Below are 17,419 nucleotides of genomic sequence, written 5' to 3' on the forward strand. Positions count from 1 at the left end.
TATGTATATATTTATATAAGTAAATAGATAGCAAATGGTAAAACTGGCATTTCTAATTATTAAGCAAATGCTAGATTATTTAACAAATAACCCTGAGAAAGCTGATTAACAATTTAGAAAAAAAAAGTAAGACCCTTACGTCACAACATACTGCAAAATAAAATTACATATTTAGAAAGAAACTGTAACAAATCAAAAAAAAAAAAAAAAAACCACTTAAAAGGACTAGGAGAAAAGTTATGTAAATATTTACCTTACTTAAGCCTGGGAAAGGTCATTCTCTGAAAAAAAGCACAGAAAGACAGGTCGTTAAATTTACTGCATGAATATTAATATATTCTACATTCAAAAAAGCCATAAAATTCATAGGCTATCTGAGAAACAGTATTTGCAAAGAAATAGATAGACAGATATTTCTCTGGAAAATAATTTTAAAAATAACAATCTCAATAGAAAAATTGCACTTTCAATCACGTTTAGAAAATGTTTAATGATACAGGAAATGCTAATGATTTAAAATTTAAAATTTAAAATTGTATAGAGACTCAACTGACAGAAGCACATTATGAAATGTTCACGGTCATTAGCTTTGCATGATGGGATTATGCAAACTGTTTATGTTTTCATACTTTTCTGAATTGTCTCAATTTTCTTTTATACTCAGAAAAAATTACTACATTTTTTAAAAGGCAAAAGTCTAGAATACATAAAGACAATTATTTATCTTCAGTAAATCCTTTTCAGGGGAATGGTGTGGAGAGCTATTTGAATAATGTATGTGTTCTCCTTTTGTAGAAAGATTAGTGTTAGAAATGTTCATCTTTGTCCTATTGAAAATGTGATTGAGATGACTCATTTTATTTCAGAAATATTGTATTTGAAAAGTTTGTTTGCGTGTTTAAAACTGTATATCCTATTATCATTTTGTAAGGTTACAAAAATGTCACAAGTGGGAAAGATAACACAGTAGGTTAAGCGTTGCCTAAACTCCATCACTGGCTGTGTGTCCTTGGGTGCATATTTTACCTTTCTACCTTTTATTTATTCTACACCTGGGGTTTGAGTTTTAAACTTAAGTAACATCTGGGCATGTCAGGGAGCCTCTTGATGTGGGCAGCTGGATGTCTATTTGCACGGAAGGCAGGGGACCATTCAGGCCGTAATATCCCAATATTAGCAGGGAGTCAGGTGGGGCAGGAGTGCCTATTAACCAAGTTTTAGCCATAAGCACAGAGAATTGAGTCTGAAAACACACAATTTCCCTTATTTGAACTTGTTTCTGACTTATTCCCCATAGTCTTATGACTTAAGAAAATAAGATTCAAGTAAAAACCATAAAAACAATTTTAGTAAAAATTCCATATGGTAATATAGAATTTAACAATTCATAATTCATAAACTGCCTTACTAAGGAACCCAATTGTTTATCCTATCACCAGAGATTTCCATGGAGCTCCACAAAGTCAGGGCAAATGATGATGCCTGATAGAGAGGACAGAGTAGTCGTGATGCCAAAAAGATACGTACTGATAGACTCCCTAATGGGTCCTCCCAGAAGGACTGGAGAGGAAAGACTTTTGCACAAGGTTAGAAAAACGCACCATTATTAGGGCAAGAAGAAGGAGCAAAGAGTCATAATTTTATTTGGGGCACAAATGAGATAATGTGGAAGACCTGTGGGAAATATGGACTCTTACATTGTGTATTTGCTCAGTTCAGACATAACGTGACCAACTGAAAAGAAGGAGAACAAAGCTTAGCCTTTGGATTGACTCTTCACTTTCTGTTCTGTCCTGCAGGGACCACAGCTCTTCACCATTAATGCTCTGTGAGGTGGTGTCTACATAAGTGATTGTAAAAAGATTTAAAAAAAAAAAAAAGAAAGAATTTGAAAAATTGAAATCAGGCCACATTTAAAATGTTAATGATCTTCATAATATTTCCATATGTGTAAACAAACTCATACATAATTTATGTATATTGGGTTATATCATGCATGCTATTTGGCAGCTTCATTTTTGCACCCAGTGCTATTCATTGACAGTTTCCTGGAAGACACATTCCTTTCAATTTATTTATCTATTTTTAAAATTAATTTTCCTTGGAGTATAGTTGCTTTACAATGTTATGTTAGTTTCTACTGTACAGCAAAGTGAATCAGCTATATGTATCCATACATCCTCTCTTTTTTTTTTTTAACTATATATTTTTTCTTCCCTCTCTTTGTTTGCCAAGTGCTATTTAAATTTATTTATTTATTTTTATTTATGGCTGTGTTGGGTCTTCGTTTCTGTGCGAGGGCTTTCTCTAGTTGTGGCAAGCGGGGGCCACTCTTCATCGCGGTGCGCGGGCCTCTCACCATCGCGGCCTCTCTTGTTGCGGAGCACAGGCTCCAGACGCGCAGGCTCAGTAGCTGTGGCTCACGGGCCCAGCTGCTCTGCGGCATGTGGGATCCTCCCAGATCAGGGCTCGAACCCTTGTCCCCTGCATTGGCAGGCAGATTCTCAACCACTGCACCACCAGGGAAGCCCCCATCCTCTCTTTTTTTGGATTTCCTTCCCATTTAGGTCACCACAGAACATTGAGTAGAGTTACCTGAGCTATACAGTAGGTTCTCATTAGTTATCTATTCTGTACGTAGTACCAATAGTGTATATATGTCAATCCCAATCTCCCAGTTCATCCCCTCTCCCTTTCCCCCATTGGTATCCATACATTTGTTCTCTATGTCTGTGTCTCTATTTCTGCTTTGCAAATAAAATCATCTATACCATTTTTCCAGATTCCACATATACGTGTTAATATTTCCATTCAATTTAGAGGCTGCATAGTATTTCATTGTATGGACAGATCATGTTTATTTAACCAGTCATGTACTGATGGTGATTCATTCATTCTACAAGTCTTTACTGAGCATCTACTAAGTGATAGACAACAGTGCTGAACATTGTGGTACTACAGTGAGCAAGGTGGAGATTTTTTCTTCTGTAAGAGCGTATAGCCTCGTGCAGAGCTTCCAAACATGTGCAGAGACACAAAATGATGAGCCAGGAGATGCTGACCTCTTCTGCCCTCTCAGTAACTGGGCAGGGCCCAAGAGAGCAGGGAAGAATTTCGTTCAGTTGCCTCTGACTGTGAGCAGCCCTGTTTGGTGCTCCTCGGAGCAGGGCAGTGATTAACAAGGCAGTCCGTGGTCCTTGCAGGCTGGGAGCAGAATGAGTGCACCAAGTACGTGCTGCTGCATTACGACATGGTGAAAAGGTCAAGGAGGTGCTTTCAGAGGCCAGCTGCTGAGTTCACCACTGCTGCCCGTTGTAACCAAGGGCATGTGGGGCTATTGAAAGCGTTTGTATTCCAGGTGCCAAGGAACATGCTGAAAAGACCAAGGTGTGGCCAGATGTGGTGGAGGGGAAAGGAGGCCGGATGGGGCAACCTGGCAATGGCAGCTCCAGTGATCACCCTCCAGTTCTGTTTCCACATAACAGAAAATTCTGTCCATTTGCTCTTGATGAGACTTCTGAGTGTTGGGTCCAGGGAACTGCGGCACAACTGCTCTGACAATGCCTGCTCATTCTGAAATTAGTGCAGCCTCAATATTTTGAAATGCTTGATATGAAAACAATCTAGTTGGATTAAAAATCCATTAGCATTCTTAAAGCAAGAAGTTTCAAAGTTTCATTTGTTGAAGGAATAAAAGGAAAATGTGTTCGATTCCTTAAAGTCAACTCTCATGTCTTGATACAAAGAATCACCTCCCTGAAGACAAGTTCAAATTTCTCATTTAAAAAATATTGGAAAATATTTTATTTGGTTCAACAATTAATGCCTTCCCTGTTTTGAATTATGCTTTTCTTATTACAAATATATGGTATAAAGGTAATAACATTTTCACCCAAACCCAGTTAGAAAGCAATTAAATACCCTTGATTTTACTCCAGTGTCCCATATAAATAGTATCAATGTTTTTTCATCTGTGCTGTGAAATGATACAGGCTAGGAAGCACTGGTCCAATCACTACTTCTTAAACTATCTGTGGTGAAGGATAATTTTTTTTTAAATTTCTAGTCTGTAATGCATTATTACTTTTGTGACAAATTAAAATGAATGTCAATAAAAATGAATGACTAAAAAAAGAATAAAAAGGCATAAAATACAAGCCTCTTTTTTTAACCATTAAGTTCAATAGATATGACATTATCTTGTCAAATTGCTATGAAAGTTTAATGCTTACTCTCAATTCCTGAACTTACCATGTCATGGGCTCACTAAAAACCAGTTTGCAGACTAGTGCTAGAAAGTGGGCCATACTTTGAGTAACTTATCTGCTAGTGTTTGGTTCAAATGTGGGCTATTAGAAGAACTACTGTAATTTAAATTGTTAGGCATACAACTTAGTAAAAGTTTCTGATTATTTCCTTACAATAAATTCTTAGAAATGGAATAATAGTCTTTTTAAAATTTCTTTCTTAGGTTATGTAGATCAACTTTTTAAACTGATAGTGGGATATTTCTTGTTACTGTACATATGACTGCTGATCTTAGCATTTCTGTTGTTAGTTTTATGTATCAGTAGAGTATGTCTATTTTCTTCAAAAGTGATGGATTCTGGCATAACAAAAACAATTTTGAAAAAGAATAAAGGGAACGGGATCAGTCTTCCTAATGTTAAGACTACAATCATCAAGACAGTGTGGCACTGGTAAAGGGATACAGACATCTATTGAACAGAATAGAGAAGCCAGAAATGTATCATCCACACATATATGTTCAATTAATTTTTTAAAATTTATTTGTTTAATTTATTTTTGGCTGCATTGGGTCTTCGTTGCTGCGCGTGGGCTTTCTCTAGTTGCAGCAAGCAGGGCTACTCTTCATTGTGGTGCGTGGGCTTCTCACTGCGGTGGCTTCTCTTGTTGCGGAGCACGGGCTCTAAGCACACGGGCTTCAGTAGTTGTGGAATGGGGGCTCAGTAGTTGTGGCTCGCCGGCTCTAGAGTGCAGCCTCAGTAGTTGTGGCGCACAGGCTTAGTTGCTTCGTGGCACGTGGGATCTTCCCGGCCCATGTCCCCTGCATTGGCAGGCGGATTCTTAACCACTGCACCACCAGGGAAGCCCCCTATTAATTTTTGAGAAAGAGCAAAAGCAGTTCAATGAAGAAGGGATAGGTTTTTCAATAAATGGTGCTGAAGCAATGGAAAAATCTATAGGGAAAATATGAATCTAACCTAAAACTCATATTTTATACAAAAATTATCTCAAAAATGGATCATGAACTTCAATATGAAACAAAACTAAAATTTCTAAAAAACCATGAGAGAAGATTTTTAAGACCTAGTAAGCAAAGAATTCTTACACTTCACACTAAAATAAACAACAAGGTCCTACTGTGTAGCACAGGGAAGTGTATTCAATATGCTAGGATAAATTGTAATGGAAAAGAGTATAAAAATGAATGTATATATGTGTATAAGAGCCACTTTGCTGTACAGCAGAAATTGATACAACATTGTAAATCAACTATACATCAATAAAAAGTTTTTTAAAGGAAATTTTGATATATTGGACTTCATCAAAATTAAAATTTTGTACTGTGAAAGACAATAGGATGAAAAGACAAATTGTGAGCTTGGAAAAATATTTGCAAATTACACATACAAAAAGGACTTGTGTTTAGAATATATAAAGAACTCTGAAAACTCAGCATTAATTTAAAAAAATTAAATAATGGGCAAAAGGTACACATAGACAGTTAACTAAAGAGAATATACAGATGAAAAATAAGCATATGAACAGATGTTCAACATTATCTCCGGGTCCAAATCTGAGGGCAAAGGAAAGGCAGAGTTTACCAGCAGTTCTCAAAGAAGGAGCTATGAAAAATATTATCATCATCGACATTGTAATTATCATTGTTAGTCATTAGAAAAATGGAAATTAAAACCAAAAGGAGATATCACAACATACCTACCAGAATAGCTATTTTTCTTTAAATAGTATTAACCCTAAACGTTGGAGAAGGTGCAAAGAAACTGGGTCATTCATTCACTGCCTTTAAGAAGGCAGTTACCTTCAATATGAAAAATAGACTTACTACAAGACCAGGACAAATATCACAGAGAAAAAATTTTTTTAAATGTATGCAGAAGTGTGTATATGAATGCTTAGAGCAGCTTTTTGACCCCTAATGACCAAGAACTGGAAACAACCCAGATGGTCCTTCAGTGGGTACATTAAAATCATGGAGTACTACTCAACAATAAGGAAAAAAAGAGCTGTCAATGCAGACAACAACTTGGATGAACCTCAAAAAAATTAGTCTAAGTGCAAAAAGCCAGTTTCCAAAGGATACATCCTTTTGATACATCCATGAATCCACTTACGTAATATTTATGAAGTGACATGATTATAGATATGGAGAACAAATTAGTGGTTGCTAGGGGTCAGGCATGGGATTGAGACGGGGTGGATATGGCTATAAAGAGGCAGAACAAAGGAATCTTGTGGCAATGATACAGTTAAGCATCTTGATAGTTGTTGACAGTTACACAGAGATACACATGTAATCAAATTGCAGAGAACTACATACACACACTAACATGCACAAACAAGTGCACGTATGACTGGTGAAATCTGAATAAGGTCTATGGATTGTATTAATGCCAATTTCCTGATTTTGATGTTGTATTATAGTTAGGCAAGACATTAACAATGGGGGAGGTGTTAAAAGTTATATATATATATAATCAATTTTACAGTTTAACATTCTATTTTTTAACGACTCAACATTAAATCATTTGGAGAAAAAAGAAGTCACACAATGACGTGAGAAGAGGAGGCTGGGAGAATTTTTAAAACGAGAAAGAACATGACATTTACCAATATAAACTATATGTATTGACATCTCACATTTATATCCCTATTTTATGGTAAAGAAAAATTTAAGAAAATAAATAGGGGCCTACTAACAGAAATTCCAGGCAGGCTGGTGAGTTGGCACTCAGCTAGTGAAAGCACTCAGCATTCCTTGGTATAAGGGCACTGTCCAAGTTCATGGCATTATTATGTCTCTGATTCCAAAAGCCTTATTGGGTAAAAGCAAGGGGACTTTCTATAAACATCCTGTTTCTTCCAAACGATTTCCTAGAATAATAATGAAAAGTGATAGTGAAATATTAAAGGAATAAACACCAAGTAAGGAGATGCTTTTGAAATGACGCCTGGGAATATTTATACTTTACTCACTAAGACTTGAAAGAATTCTCACTGCCTATCAGTGATAGCACTATTGGTATGACAGAATCACCAGCCCACCAAATATTTCCCTTTCTGTTATACTTTTCCCTGAGTTGGTTGGAAGTCTAGACCTTCCATCCCTGATGTGTATTGGGACCAATAGGAAAAGAGATCCCAAAGGAAACTTGAGAGGAAAAGAAAAGGGATCGAAGGTGAAGGGAAAGGAATGATTCCAGCGAGAAAAACAAACCAACAAACAACAACAACAAAACCAAAGAAACCCCATGCCCTCACATGAGTTTGTCAGAGAAAGCCAGGTATCTAGGACATAACTGATGGCTACAATTTTCTGTCCTGCATATTCTCAAAGGCAGAAGACAGAGAATAGGAAGCAGGCCCTGCCATATAAAAACCCATGTGGAAGATCTCCATCTCAGGCTTCCCAAGTGTGGCAACTCACCCATAATACCAAGGATGAAATGGCATGTGTAGGTTGTGGGGGAAGAGATAGGGAATGGGAATCTATCAGTATTTCCTTGGACCCCGAATTAAGTCTAACATTAGAATTTTTGCTGATTAACCTATCTATCTTAATAGATATTTAGAGTCATAACTTTTACTGAATAAAATAGACCTGTCATAATTTTAAATTAAACTCTTCAGGGGCCAGATAAAAATTACATTTGGGCAAAAGTGTAAGTGGATACTTAGAAAAATCTAGTGAGAAATTTATTTGCATTATTGGTTACCTTTGAGAGGATTATAAGGTAGGAGTCTAATCAATCCACATCAATCGGTAAATAATAAGAGATAATTCATTTTCTTTAAAATATAACAATTAGTTTTTATGCTTCTGCCAAAGGAGATGGATTTGGAAGTGTGACTAGGTGGTGAAACCAGTGAGAGAGACAGTTATGATGAAAAAAGAGAAAGAAAGAAAGGAGGGAAGGAGGGTGGGAGGGAGGAAGGAAGGAAGGAAGGAAGGAAGAAAAAAGATGGATAGAGAGGAGGGAGGAAGAAAGAAAGAAAGAAGAAAATATTTACAAGAATATTATTCTCAGCTTTTTTTTGGATAAGATAATGAACATTGGAACCTGTTTGCATGGGTTTAAATCCTGGCTTTACCACTTACCAACTGTGTAAACTGGAGTAAGGTATATCTATAGAACATTACTTATAATCTCTAACTATCTTGCATGATAGTTTGTGGTCTTGTGGAATAAAATTAAAATAGACACCTAGAGTTTTCTTTGCTAAAGGGTTGATATTTAATCTGCCTTTTCTCTCTTTATGTTAAGGTTGTTTACTTTAATATAATGTTTAAAATTGTTTTCTGCCACTGAAAATGAATTTTGCTAGAAACTACCATCTATAGTCACTGCAGAATATGAGGGTCAAGGAAAGATAGGGTTTACCAGATATTCTTCAAACAAAGAGTAATGAAAAAATACCATCATCATCATCACACCATCAATAGCAGATGTAACACCCAATGAAAACATTATGGCTTATTGGAGCTTTCTAGAGAGTATCAATAAACACGAATGTTAAAGGAGCAGATATGACATTGATAAATGACATAAAGCAATGGAAATGGTAAGTAAGAATGGAAATATAAACAAATTGTATATATATATATATATCACAGGAGCTATTTTGGAGCAAAATATCATATTCTATTGGAATTAGATATTACACTGAAGTAGATTGTGGTGTTAGAAATGCAAATTACTAAGAAAATAACTCAAAAAATATAGCTAAAACAATCTACTGAGAAGTAAAAATGATACTCTAAAATATTTTTAATACAAAAAGGGCAGTAAGGGAAAAGGAATATTAAAGACATGAGACAGAAAAAAAACCCAATAAAATGACAGGCATTAATCCAACTATGTTGATAATTGCAGCATATGTAAATAAACACTCAAATCAAGAAGGCAGAGATGCAGTTATCTGTGTCTATGAGAGACAAATCTAAGGTTCAGAAACACAAATTTGTTGAAGTAAAAGAATGGAAAAAGATACATCATGCAAACAATACCCATAAAAGACCTGGAACGGCTACATTAGTATCAGTCAAAAAAGACTTTTAAGACAAGAAATATTACTAGATAAAAAGAGATCCATTTCTCAGTGCTAAAAGGATCAATACACCAGGAAGACATAACAACTGTAACAATTATAAAGATATATATATACACTTCAAAATAGAGCCACAACATACATGAAGCAAAACCTGAAGATTCAAAGAAGAAATAGACAAAAATGTATAGATTGGAGATTTCGATACTTCACTTTAATAATTAGCACAATTAAAAACAAAATAAGCAAGGCCATAGATTTGTGAACCCAACTAACATATATAGAACACACCACCAAATGACTGAAGAATATGCATTCCTTTCAAGAATGCATGAGACATTTCTCAGGGTAGCCTATATGCTAATCCATAAAACAAATCAGTGGGGGCTTCCCTGGTGGCGCAGTGGTTGAGAATCTGCCTGCCAATGCAGGGGACACGGGTTCGAGCTCTGGTCTGGGAAGATCCCACATGCCGTAGAACAGCTGGGCCCGTGAGCCACAATTACTGAGCCTGTGCGTCTGGAGCCTGTGCTCCGCAACAAGAGAGGCCGCGATGGTGAGAGGCCCGCGCACCGCGATGAAGAGTGGCCCCCGCTTGCCACAACTAGAGAAAGCCCTCGCACAGAAACGAAGACCCAACACAGCCATAAATAAATAAATAAACAAATAAATAAAAATTAAAAAAAAAAATCAGTGAAAGCAAAAGAAGTGAAATCATACAAAATATGCTCTATGACAACAATAGACAAATTACTAATAAAGAAAAGATATCTGAGAAATTCCTAAATATATGGAAATTAAAAAACAAAATTCTAAATAACTCATGACTCAAGAAATTTAAAAAATTAAATTAGAAAATATCTTAAAATGAACACTAAAAAGTTATGTCAAAACATATGTAATGCTGCTAATACAGTGCTTAGAGGAAAATTTTAAACTATAAATGCTTATATTAGAAAGAAATATGTAAAGTCAATAATCTAATCTTCCACTCCAAGAATTTAGAAAAAGTAGAGCAAATCAAACACATAGTAAGAAGGAAATAAAAAATAGAGCAGAAATTAATGACATAGAGAAAAATAGGAAAAAGAATCAATGAACCAAAAATTGGGTCTTTGCAAAAATCAACTTAATTGATATTCTAGCTAGACTGATCAAGAAAAAAGGTGAGAACTCATAAATCATCAAAATCAGGAATGAAAGAGGGGAATCACTTCATATCCAACAGAAGGTATTATAAGGGAATACTATAAATAACTTTATGCCAACAAAATAGACACCTTAGATAAAATAGAACTGTTGTCATGTATAGATATACAGACTTTCTTTATTAATTGTGGGTACTGCTACAAATTTTCCAAATGTCAGAATAATGCACATCCTATTATAGACAGTGATAGCATGGTGTGTCATATTCCTCTTCAGTGTTTTATATACTGTAAATACATAGTAGAATCTATCATCTTGCCTAATGAGTGTATCATCTAAACCACCAGACATAATTCCATTCTTATTAAGTCACTGTGTCACATTCGGTAGGTTACACTGTCAACCACAATTAGCACTTTCATGTAGCTAATCCCAAATCCAGTTTGGCTGATGTTCCACTGGAGGAAGGGTTCAAGTTCTTGGTCCCTGTCGAGTTGGAGAAGAGCAGTCAGTTCTTTCTACCTCCTCAACTTTTTCTTCTCCTTCTTCACCTCAAATTTAGAGACAGGGATATGGAATAAAAGGGTCTGATATGCTTCACAAACCTGCTGAGATTCACCCTGAGCAGGAGCTGGTTCAGAACCCATTGTGTGGGCATACCAAGAGAATATATTTTAATTTCAGTGTCACAGAGATTGCTCCAAAGATGGCAGGTAACAGATTTGAAAGGCTTTTAGCAAATTTTTATAAGCTGCCCAAAGGAAAAGCCCGGGACTTGAAGCTAGACATACTAGGTTTAATCCTACTGCTTATTAGCTGCCTATCTGAATAAGTTATGACACCTCTCTGAGTCTCTGTTTTTTTAATCTGTAAAATGAGAATTTTATGTAATTAGTAATCTCTGAGATGCCTTCCAGATCCTATAGTCTGTAACTTTTATGACTTTAAGCTTGGTGATGGTTCCACCCATCATCCCCTCCTCATACTAATCACAAGGGGATATTTCTGCAATGTATCAAGGACTCAGGAAGGCCACCCCATGGGATTCTTTATTTATTTAATTATTTGTAAAGAGATTGAATGTCCCATTCTTCATGTACTCCCACTTATTTCTCAGTTTCTTTAAATGCTTGATATGAGGCTCGGCAGTGCTTTATCTTTGGGATCAAAGGCAGAGCAGAAGGAACAATGGAAAGAGGACAAAAAACATCTAGTTTCTCAGGTCTGCTGCTGGCTTCTGTCTAGCAGTAGAAACCTGAAGTGTGTCCCACAGAAACAAAGAGATCCCTCGATCACTGTCTCTATCTACCAACAGACAGTCTTCAGAAACACGCCCATTGCATTGAGTTAGGTTGGTCCTAGATGAGAAATTTATCCACATCTTTTCATAACCAATCCCAACATCCTCTCTCTGAATAGTATCAAAGACTGATTGGGCAACCAAGCTTCCTTCCCCTGCCCCTGTTTCCCCATTCTGAGACTCTCTTTCTCTTATGATACATATGACCAATTTACAAGAAAACGTTTACATGTATAACTACTTAAAATCTATATTTACTTACAATGTTTAGGCCTACCACTGTAAATGGATACTGAGTTGAAAAGCACAACAATTTGTATGCCTTGGTAAAAAGCAAGTCCTACATTTGTCAAGAACTGAAGGTCAAAGGAGATAGGCAGAGATCACTAGAAAAACAAGTTATAAAAACAGATTTCCCTAATAGTTTTACCAGATTTTCCCTATACATGCTACATTCTCTTGTTTGAAGTTTTTGGAATGCAGTGCTGTGTTTTCAGTAACTACAAAAGAATGATAATGCATTTTCTCATAATTGGGAATTATCTTTGGAACCAATGATATGCTGAGTTTGCTATGTCCTTAAAAACTAAGCATTATGATAAAATGATTGCAGACTTTTGTCTGGGAACTGTAGTCTGGTAGAATGTGACTATAGAGGGAAAATTGTTTCTGCCTTCCAAGAAAGTCTAGTTTCCTCAATATTCCAAGTCAGTAAGACTCTTCCTTTAAGGGAAGCAGCTGGATTCTCTGTGAGCTCATGGGGGCAACACTTTCAGGAGTCGAGGGGCCTTTGCAGCTGCCTCCACCAAGCCAAGTATTTCTCTCCTGAACCCTGAAGTCAGCCCTGAAATACTTCCTCTTCCTTTCTGCCGCCTTCAGACAGATCTTGAACTGGGTGAAATCTTTGCCCCAAAATTCATAGCTTTGAATCTTAAGTTGTTGATGCTGGTCAGTGGCTGAATGTGAATATCATTTGGCCATGTTTTAGCCAGACAGCTGTTGAAGTTTAGCTAAACTTAGAAACTCATAAAAATGACTCCAAACATTCCATATGCATTCTTTAATTGTTTTTCCCTGAATCTGCTTGGGGGAAGTCTCTTAGCAGATGTCCTGACCATATGCAACCATCCTGGCAATTAATTTTTATAACTCATGGGTCATCCCAATAGATGACCATGGATCTGGAGATTTTGAAACCCCCAATTAATTATCTCCATTCAAGGTCCACACTGATGGGCTTACTTTCTCTAATGTGTTATTTCCTCTCCTGGCAAGTAAGTACCCCTTCTTCGGTGATTATAGGGATGTTGTCTTTTATTTATTTATTTATACATTTTTTGAACCAAGTAACATGATTTATTCTTGAGGACAAAAGGGTCACCCACCATGCACCCCACTTAATATTTATATTTGCACCTTGAGTGGAGGTTTATTTTTTTAATTAGAGAAAGTCGTGGTTTTATAACTCAGGCAAATACTGCTAACCCCATGAGGTTCGGGCTCTCTCGCTGTGGCCTTTTCAATGCTCTGATCCCCTTCCAAGAGGGCTTTGAGGTGAAACAAAAACCTGTCTGGTGCCAAAGCCACCCAATCCTGGGCTGATGGGGGTGGTCGGGCGAGGTGGTTCGGACCAGCCACCTGGAACAGCCATCGCCATGATACCAAACGAGAAGTTGTCTTTTAGACTTCTATCAAAGTCATGCTAAAAATTTACAAGACAAACATCACTGAGAAGGCCAGAGCAGTGTTTTATGAGATCTTTGTTGGCTTCTTACAAATATAGATTGGTTATAAAAGAATTCTTATTTAATTAATGAATTGTATTACTTAACAGATTTGCATTTTTAAATTATGATTATTTTAATCTGTATGTCCTGGTTATTCCCTTAGCACCTTTAGGAATACAGAATCCCAGCATCTGAGGGGGGCTGAGAGTGAAGTCTGTTGTGTACACTGAGGAGGTTCAGAAGTACATCTTTTGTCACCACATGAAAGCGTCCGTCCCCCGATTTAAACTGTTCCAGATCCCATATTCTCTCCCTGTTTACTCCGTTAATGAGCTTTTCTGGGAAGTAAGTTTTGTTGTTGTTTTCCATCAGCTTCTCTCACCTTAAGAAGTCCTGAGAAAAGTAGTGACCAATGAAGTAGGAGAAAAGCTAATAGAAGTGGGGTCCTGGGAGCTGTGGGAGAAACGAGTGGTTACCATGTCCATCTGATGACAGCCCACGTGAGGTGACCACTGAGAAGTCGCCTTTCACCTAGTAACAAGGAAGTCCTTTATTTAATAGAGTGGTGGCAGCAGCATAATTGTCGTGGATTTAAGGAAAAAGGAAGGAGAAAAACTGCAGGCAGGGAGCATAGCTAAAATCATCTAAGAAATTCTGTAGTGAGGAGAAGCAGAGAAATGGATCAGTGAATTCGGGGGTAAAAGCAGGCCAGTGTTTTTTGGCTCTGGTTTTTCCTTTAATGGAAAATATTACTGGGGGGTTTTTTTCTTGTTTTTTTTTTTTTTTTTCTGATTGTAAAGTAATGATTCAAGAGAAAGAGAAAAAGTCATTGGGGTCACATCTAGGAGGAGGTGAGAGGGGATAGGCAGCAAGGGGTGTGCTTGGCCTTTATTGGAGAACAGACCATTCATCCACACCGGTGAGGGGGAGGGCAGGGTATGTGGTCACACACGCATGTAAGTGGGTAGATTGCTGGTGCAAGAAGGATTTCAAGGGAATCTTCTGATTGCTTCTATTTCTTCCATGAAATAGGAAGCAGTGATTTTAGCTAATTTACGTAAAGCCTCTGCAGAGAATATGAATCCCTTAATTCCATTCCAGTACTATACAACTACTGAATGAACATTTGCCCAGACGCTTTTCATATATTTATGTATTTTACTTTCTGTTTATAAAACTTCTCATTCAACTCATTCCCTCCTCTTCTGTATAATTATAGCTTCAAACTCAACCCAGTACTCCCAAAATAAGGAAAAGCTTGCAGAGTATACTTGAAAGTAACGACTGTGTGTGTGTGTGTGTGTGTGTGTGTGTGTGTCTGCGTTTTTTCTCCTCAACTATTTTCCAAAGGACTCTGAGAAGGGTTGTACCAAAAGGCACACATAAAATATGACTGAGCAGATGTCCCTGGGGCCCTGCATCTGTCCCCCTGGCCCACCTCTGAGTTCAGCCACAGAAGTCGTAGGGATTCAGAATAACCTGGCACTCTTAGTATCCTGTGTCAAAGCTTTCCACCCAAAGGCCTCCTCTGAAGCCTCATCCAGAGCAAGAATAACCGAGGAGTCTCCATCAATGTGGGACAGGAGCTGCGGGATAATCTAAGTGATCAGTCTTCTTTATATGCAATTTGTTTCACTGGATAAAGGAGGCAATCTCATCCTTCAGTGGCATTTCAGCCACTCCCTATCGCTCGCATTACTGCCTGAGCTCGGCCTCCTGTCAGCATTATGGTGAGTTGTATAATTATTTTATTATATATCACAATGTAATACTAATAGAAGTAAAGTGCACAATAAATGTGATGCTCTTGAAGCATCCCGAAGCCACCACCCTCCCCCACTGGTCCGTGGAAAAATTGTCTTCCACGAAACCAGTCCCTGGTGCCAAAAATGTTGGGGGTCGCTGCTCTAAAATAAGCTAACGATGTTTGATTCACTTTGTAATTAAGCTGGTACATCCTCCCCCCTGGGAAATGGTACATACTTCAGATTTATAAAGCTATGAAAAGGCAAAGCATGTCACACCTGAAACAACACTGCCTTTCGGTTTAAATGAAGATGTTTGCTGAGATAAGAATGCCTAGACTAGTTCAAAAAGACCGTCCTATCCTACTGCTTGGGGCCAAACCTACACAACCAGAAGCAAGCAAGCTAATGCCTGTTGTTCCCGTGGAGTTATTCAGTCTATAAATAGTAGTTTTGTGAACCATTACTAGAGAAACTTCTAATAATGCAGCACTCCAAGTAGGTAGAGTGGGTTTTGTTTTTTTCTGAGAAGTCTAAGATCTATTCCAAATATTGGTTCAGGGCTTCCTGGGTATGTTACCCCTTGTATCAGCTGGAGTTCAACCAGAGAAGCAGAACCAGTAGGAGATGTATATTAAGAAATTTATTGTGGGGCTGACGAGACAAGTCCAAAGTTTGAAGGAAGGCAGGCTGGAACATTTGAGCATTAAGCAAAGCTGTTTCCCACAAGTAGAAATTTCATCTTCAGGGAAGCCTCAGCCCCTCTCTTAAGGATTCTGAATGGATTAGATCAGGTCCACCAAGATTATCTAGGGTAATTTCTTTTACTAAAGTCAACTGATCACAGTTAAGTCACGTACAAAATACTTTCATAGGAACACCTATATTAGTGTTTGTTTGAATCACCGGGGATTGTAGCTTAGCCCACTTGATACATCACACTGACCATCACACCCCTAAAGAAGAATTATAAACTTTTGTAGGCTTTAGCAACACAGAAGCAGTCTGCAAAGCTTGTTAGGATAAAAGTAAGCAAGAAAAAAGGAATCGTGAAAACCTCTCTTCTTGGCAGTATCTTTCTGATGAAGTACTTTGTAATTAATATGATCAGTTCTTCAAGTACAGCACTGATCCAGCTTAAGTATTAGAATGCCTGTAACTGAAGTGTCTCAAGGTCTCCAGGGATTCATGACTGAACCGGACATATTCCCCAGAGAATCCCAGTCACAAAGTTCTGATTTTCCAGGACATCTTTTGCAAATTGACTAATGATCTTTGAGTAGTTAACTTCAGAAAGATCCAAAAAATCTCTATCGGCGTAATCCCAGTGATATTACCATGGTCCCAGAAGATGTTTGCATTAACCAGATTTCTAGAGCATAGACTAGAGACACCTCTCATGTTACACAATACCTGCACTAATAACATCAGGACACCTATGACAAAGACTGGTAGCTTAGGGTGTGACACTGGCCCTTGTAAAGACGGTCTGACATCCAGGGAGGTCACCAGCATAGATTTCTGCAGTAACATCCTTACCTTGTTGAATCCTCATGCCTGAAATTCTTTATGTAAATTTCAAAGCCTAACCTGAATTTGTATAATTTACTTTTCTGGAAATGTTATCTGGTTTAGCAATGATAGATCCATCGCGCAGAATAAAAGAATATGTCCTGCCAATCTGCTTGGCTTATAATCAGTCTCTATTCAGAGCTGAGTTCTGAGTGGGATTTAAAATTTTACAGAATTTTCAACTATCCTCTTGCGTTAACTCTAAATAAGTATGGTTGTAAAGTTAGAGAAATAACAAAAATTCTAAATACAAAGTTGGAACTAACATTGTACTTTCAAATGTATTATCCCTTCAGGTAGGCATTAGAGGCAAATAACTACACATTCCATGATCAAGTTGTTAACACATTTCTGGAAATTTACTTGTTTAAATTTTCCTCAGAGACTGCATTAAATACTTCCACATATTTTTGAATAGATAAATAAAATATACACCCATATAAATAAAATTTGGAGTCAAGGCAAGTTATCAAGTGAATAATTTTACCTTTGATCAATGAGTTATGAAGTTAAAGCTATATACGGGTATGTATCACTTAACTGAATCTGAAAACAATTTTCAAGAAGGAGTTCCCCAAAAGTCTCTCCAGGTGTAATATACACATGTACAC

Source organism: Balaenoptera ricei, chromosome 3 (assembly GCF_028023285.1).
Source record: "Balaenoptera ricei isolate mBalRic1 chromosome 3, mBalRic1.hap2, whole genome shotgun sequence".
NCBI lineage: Eukaryota > Metazoa > Chordata > Mammalia > Artiodactyla > Balaenopteridae > Balaenoptera > Balaenoptera ricei.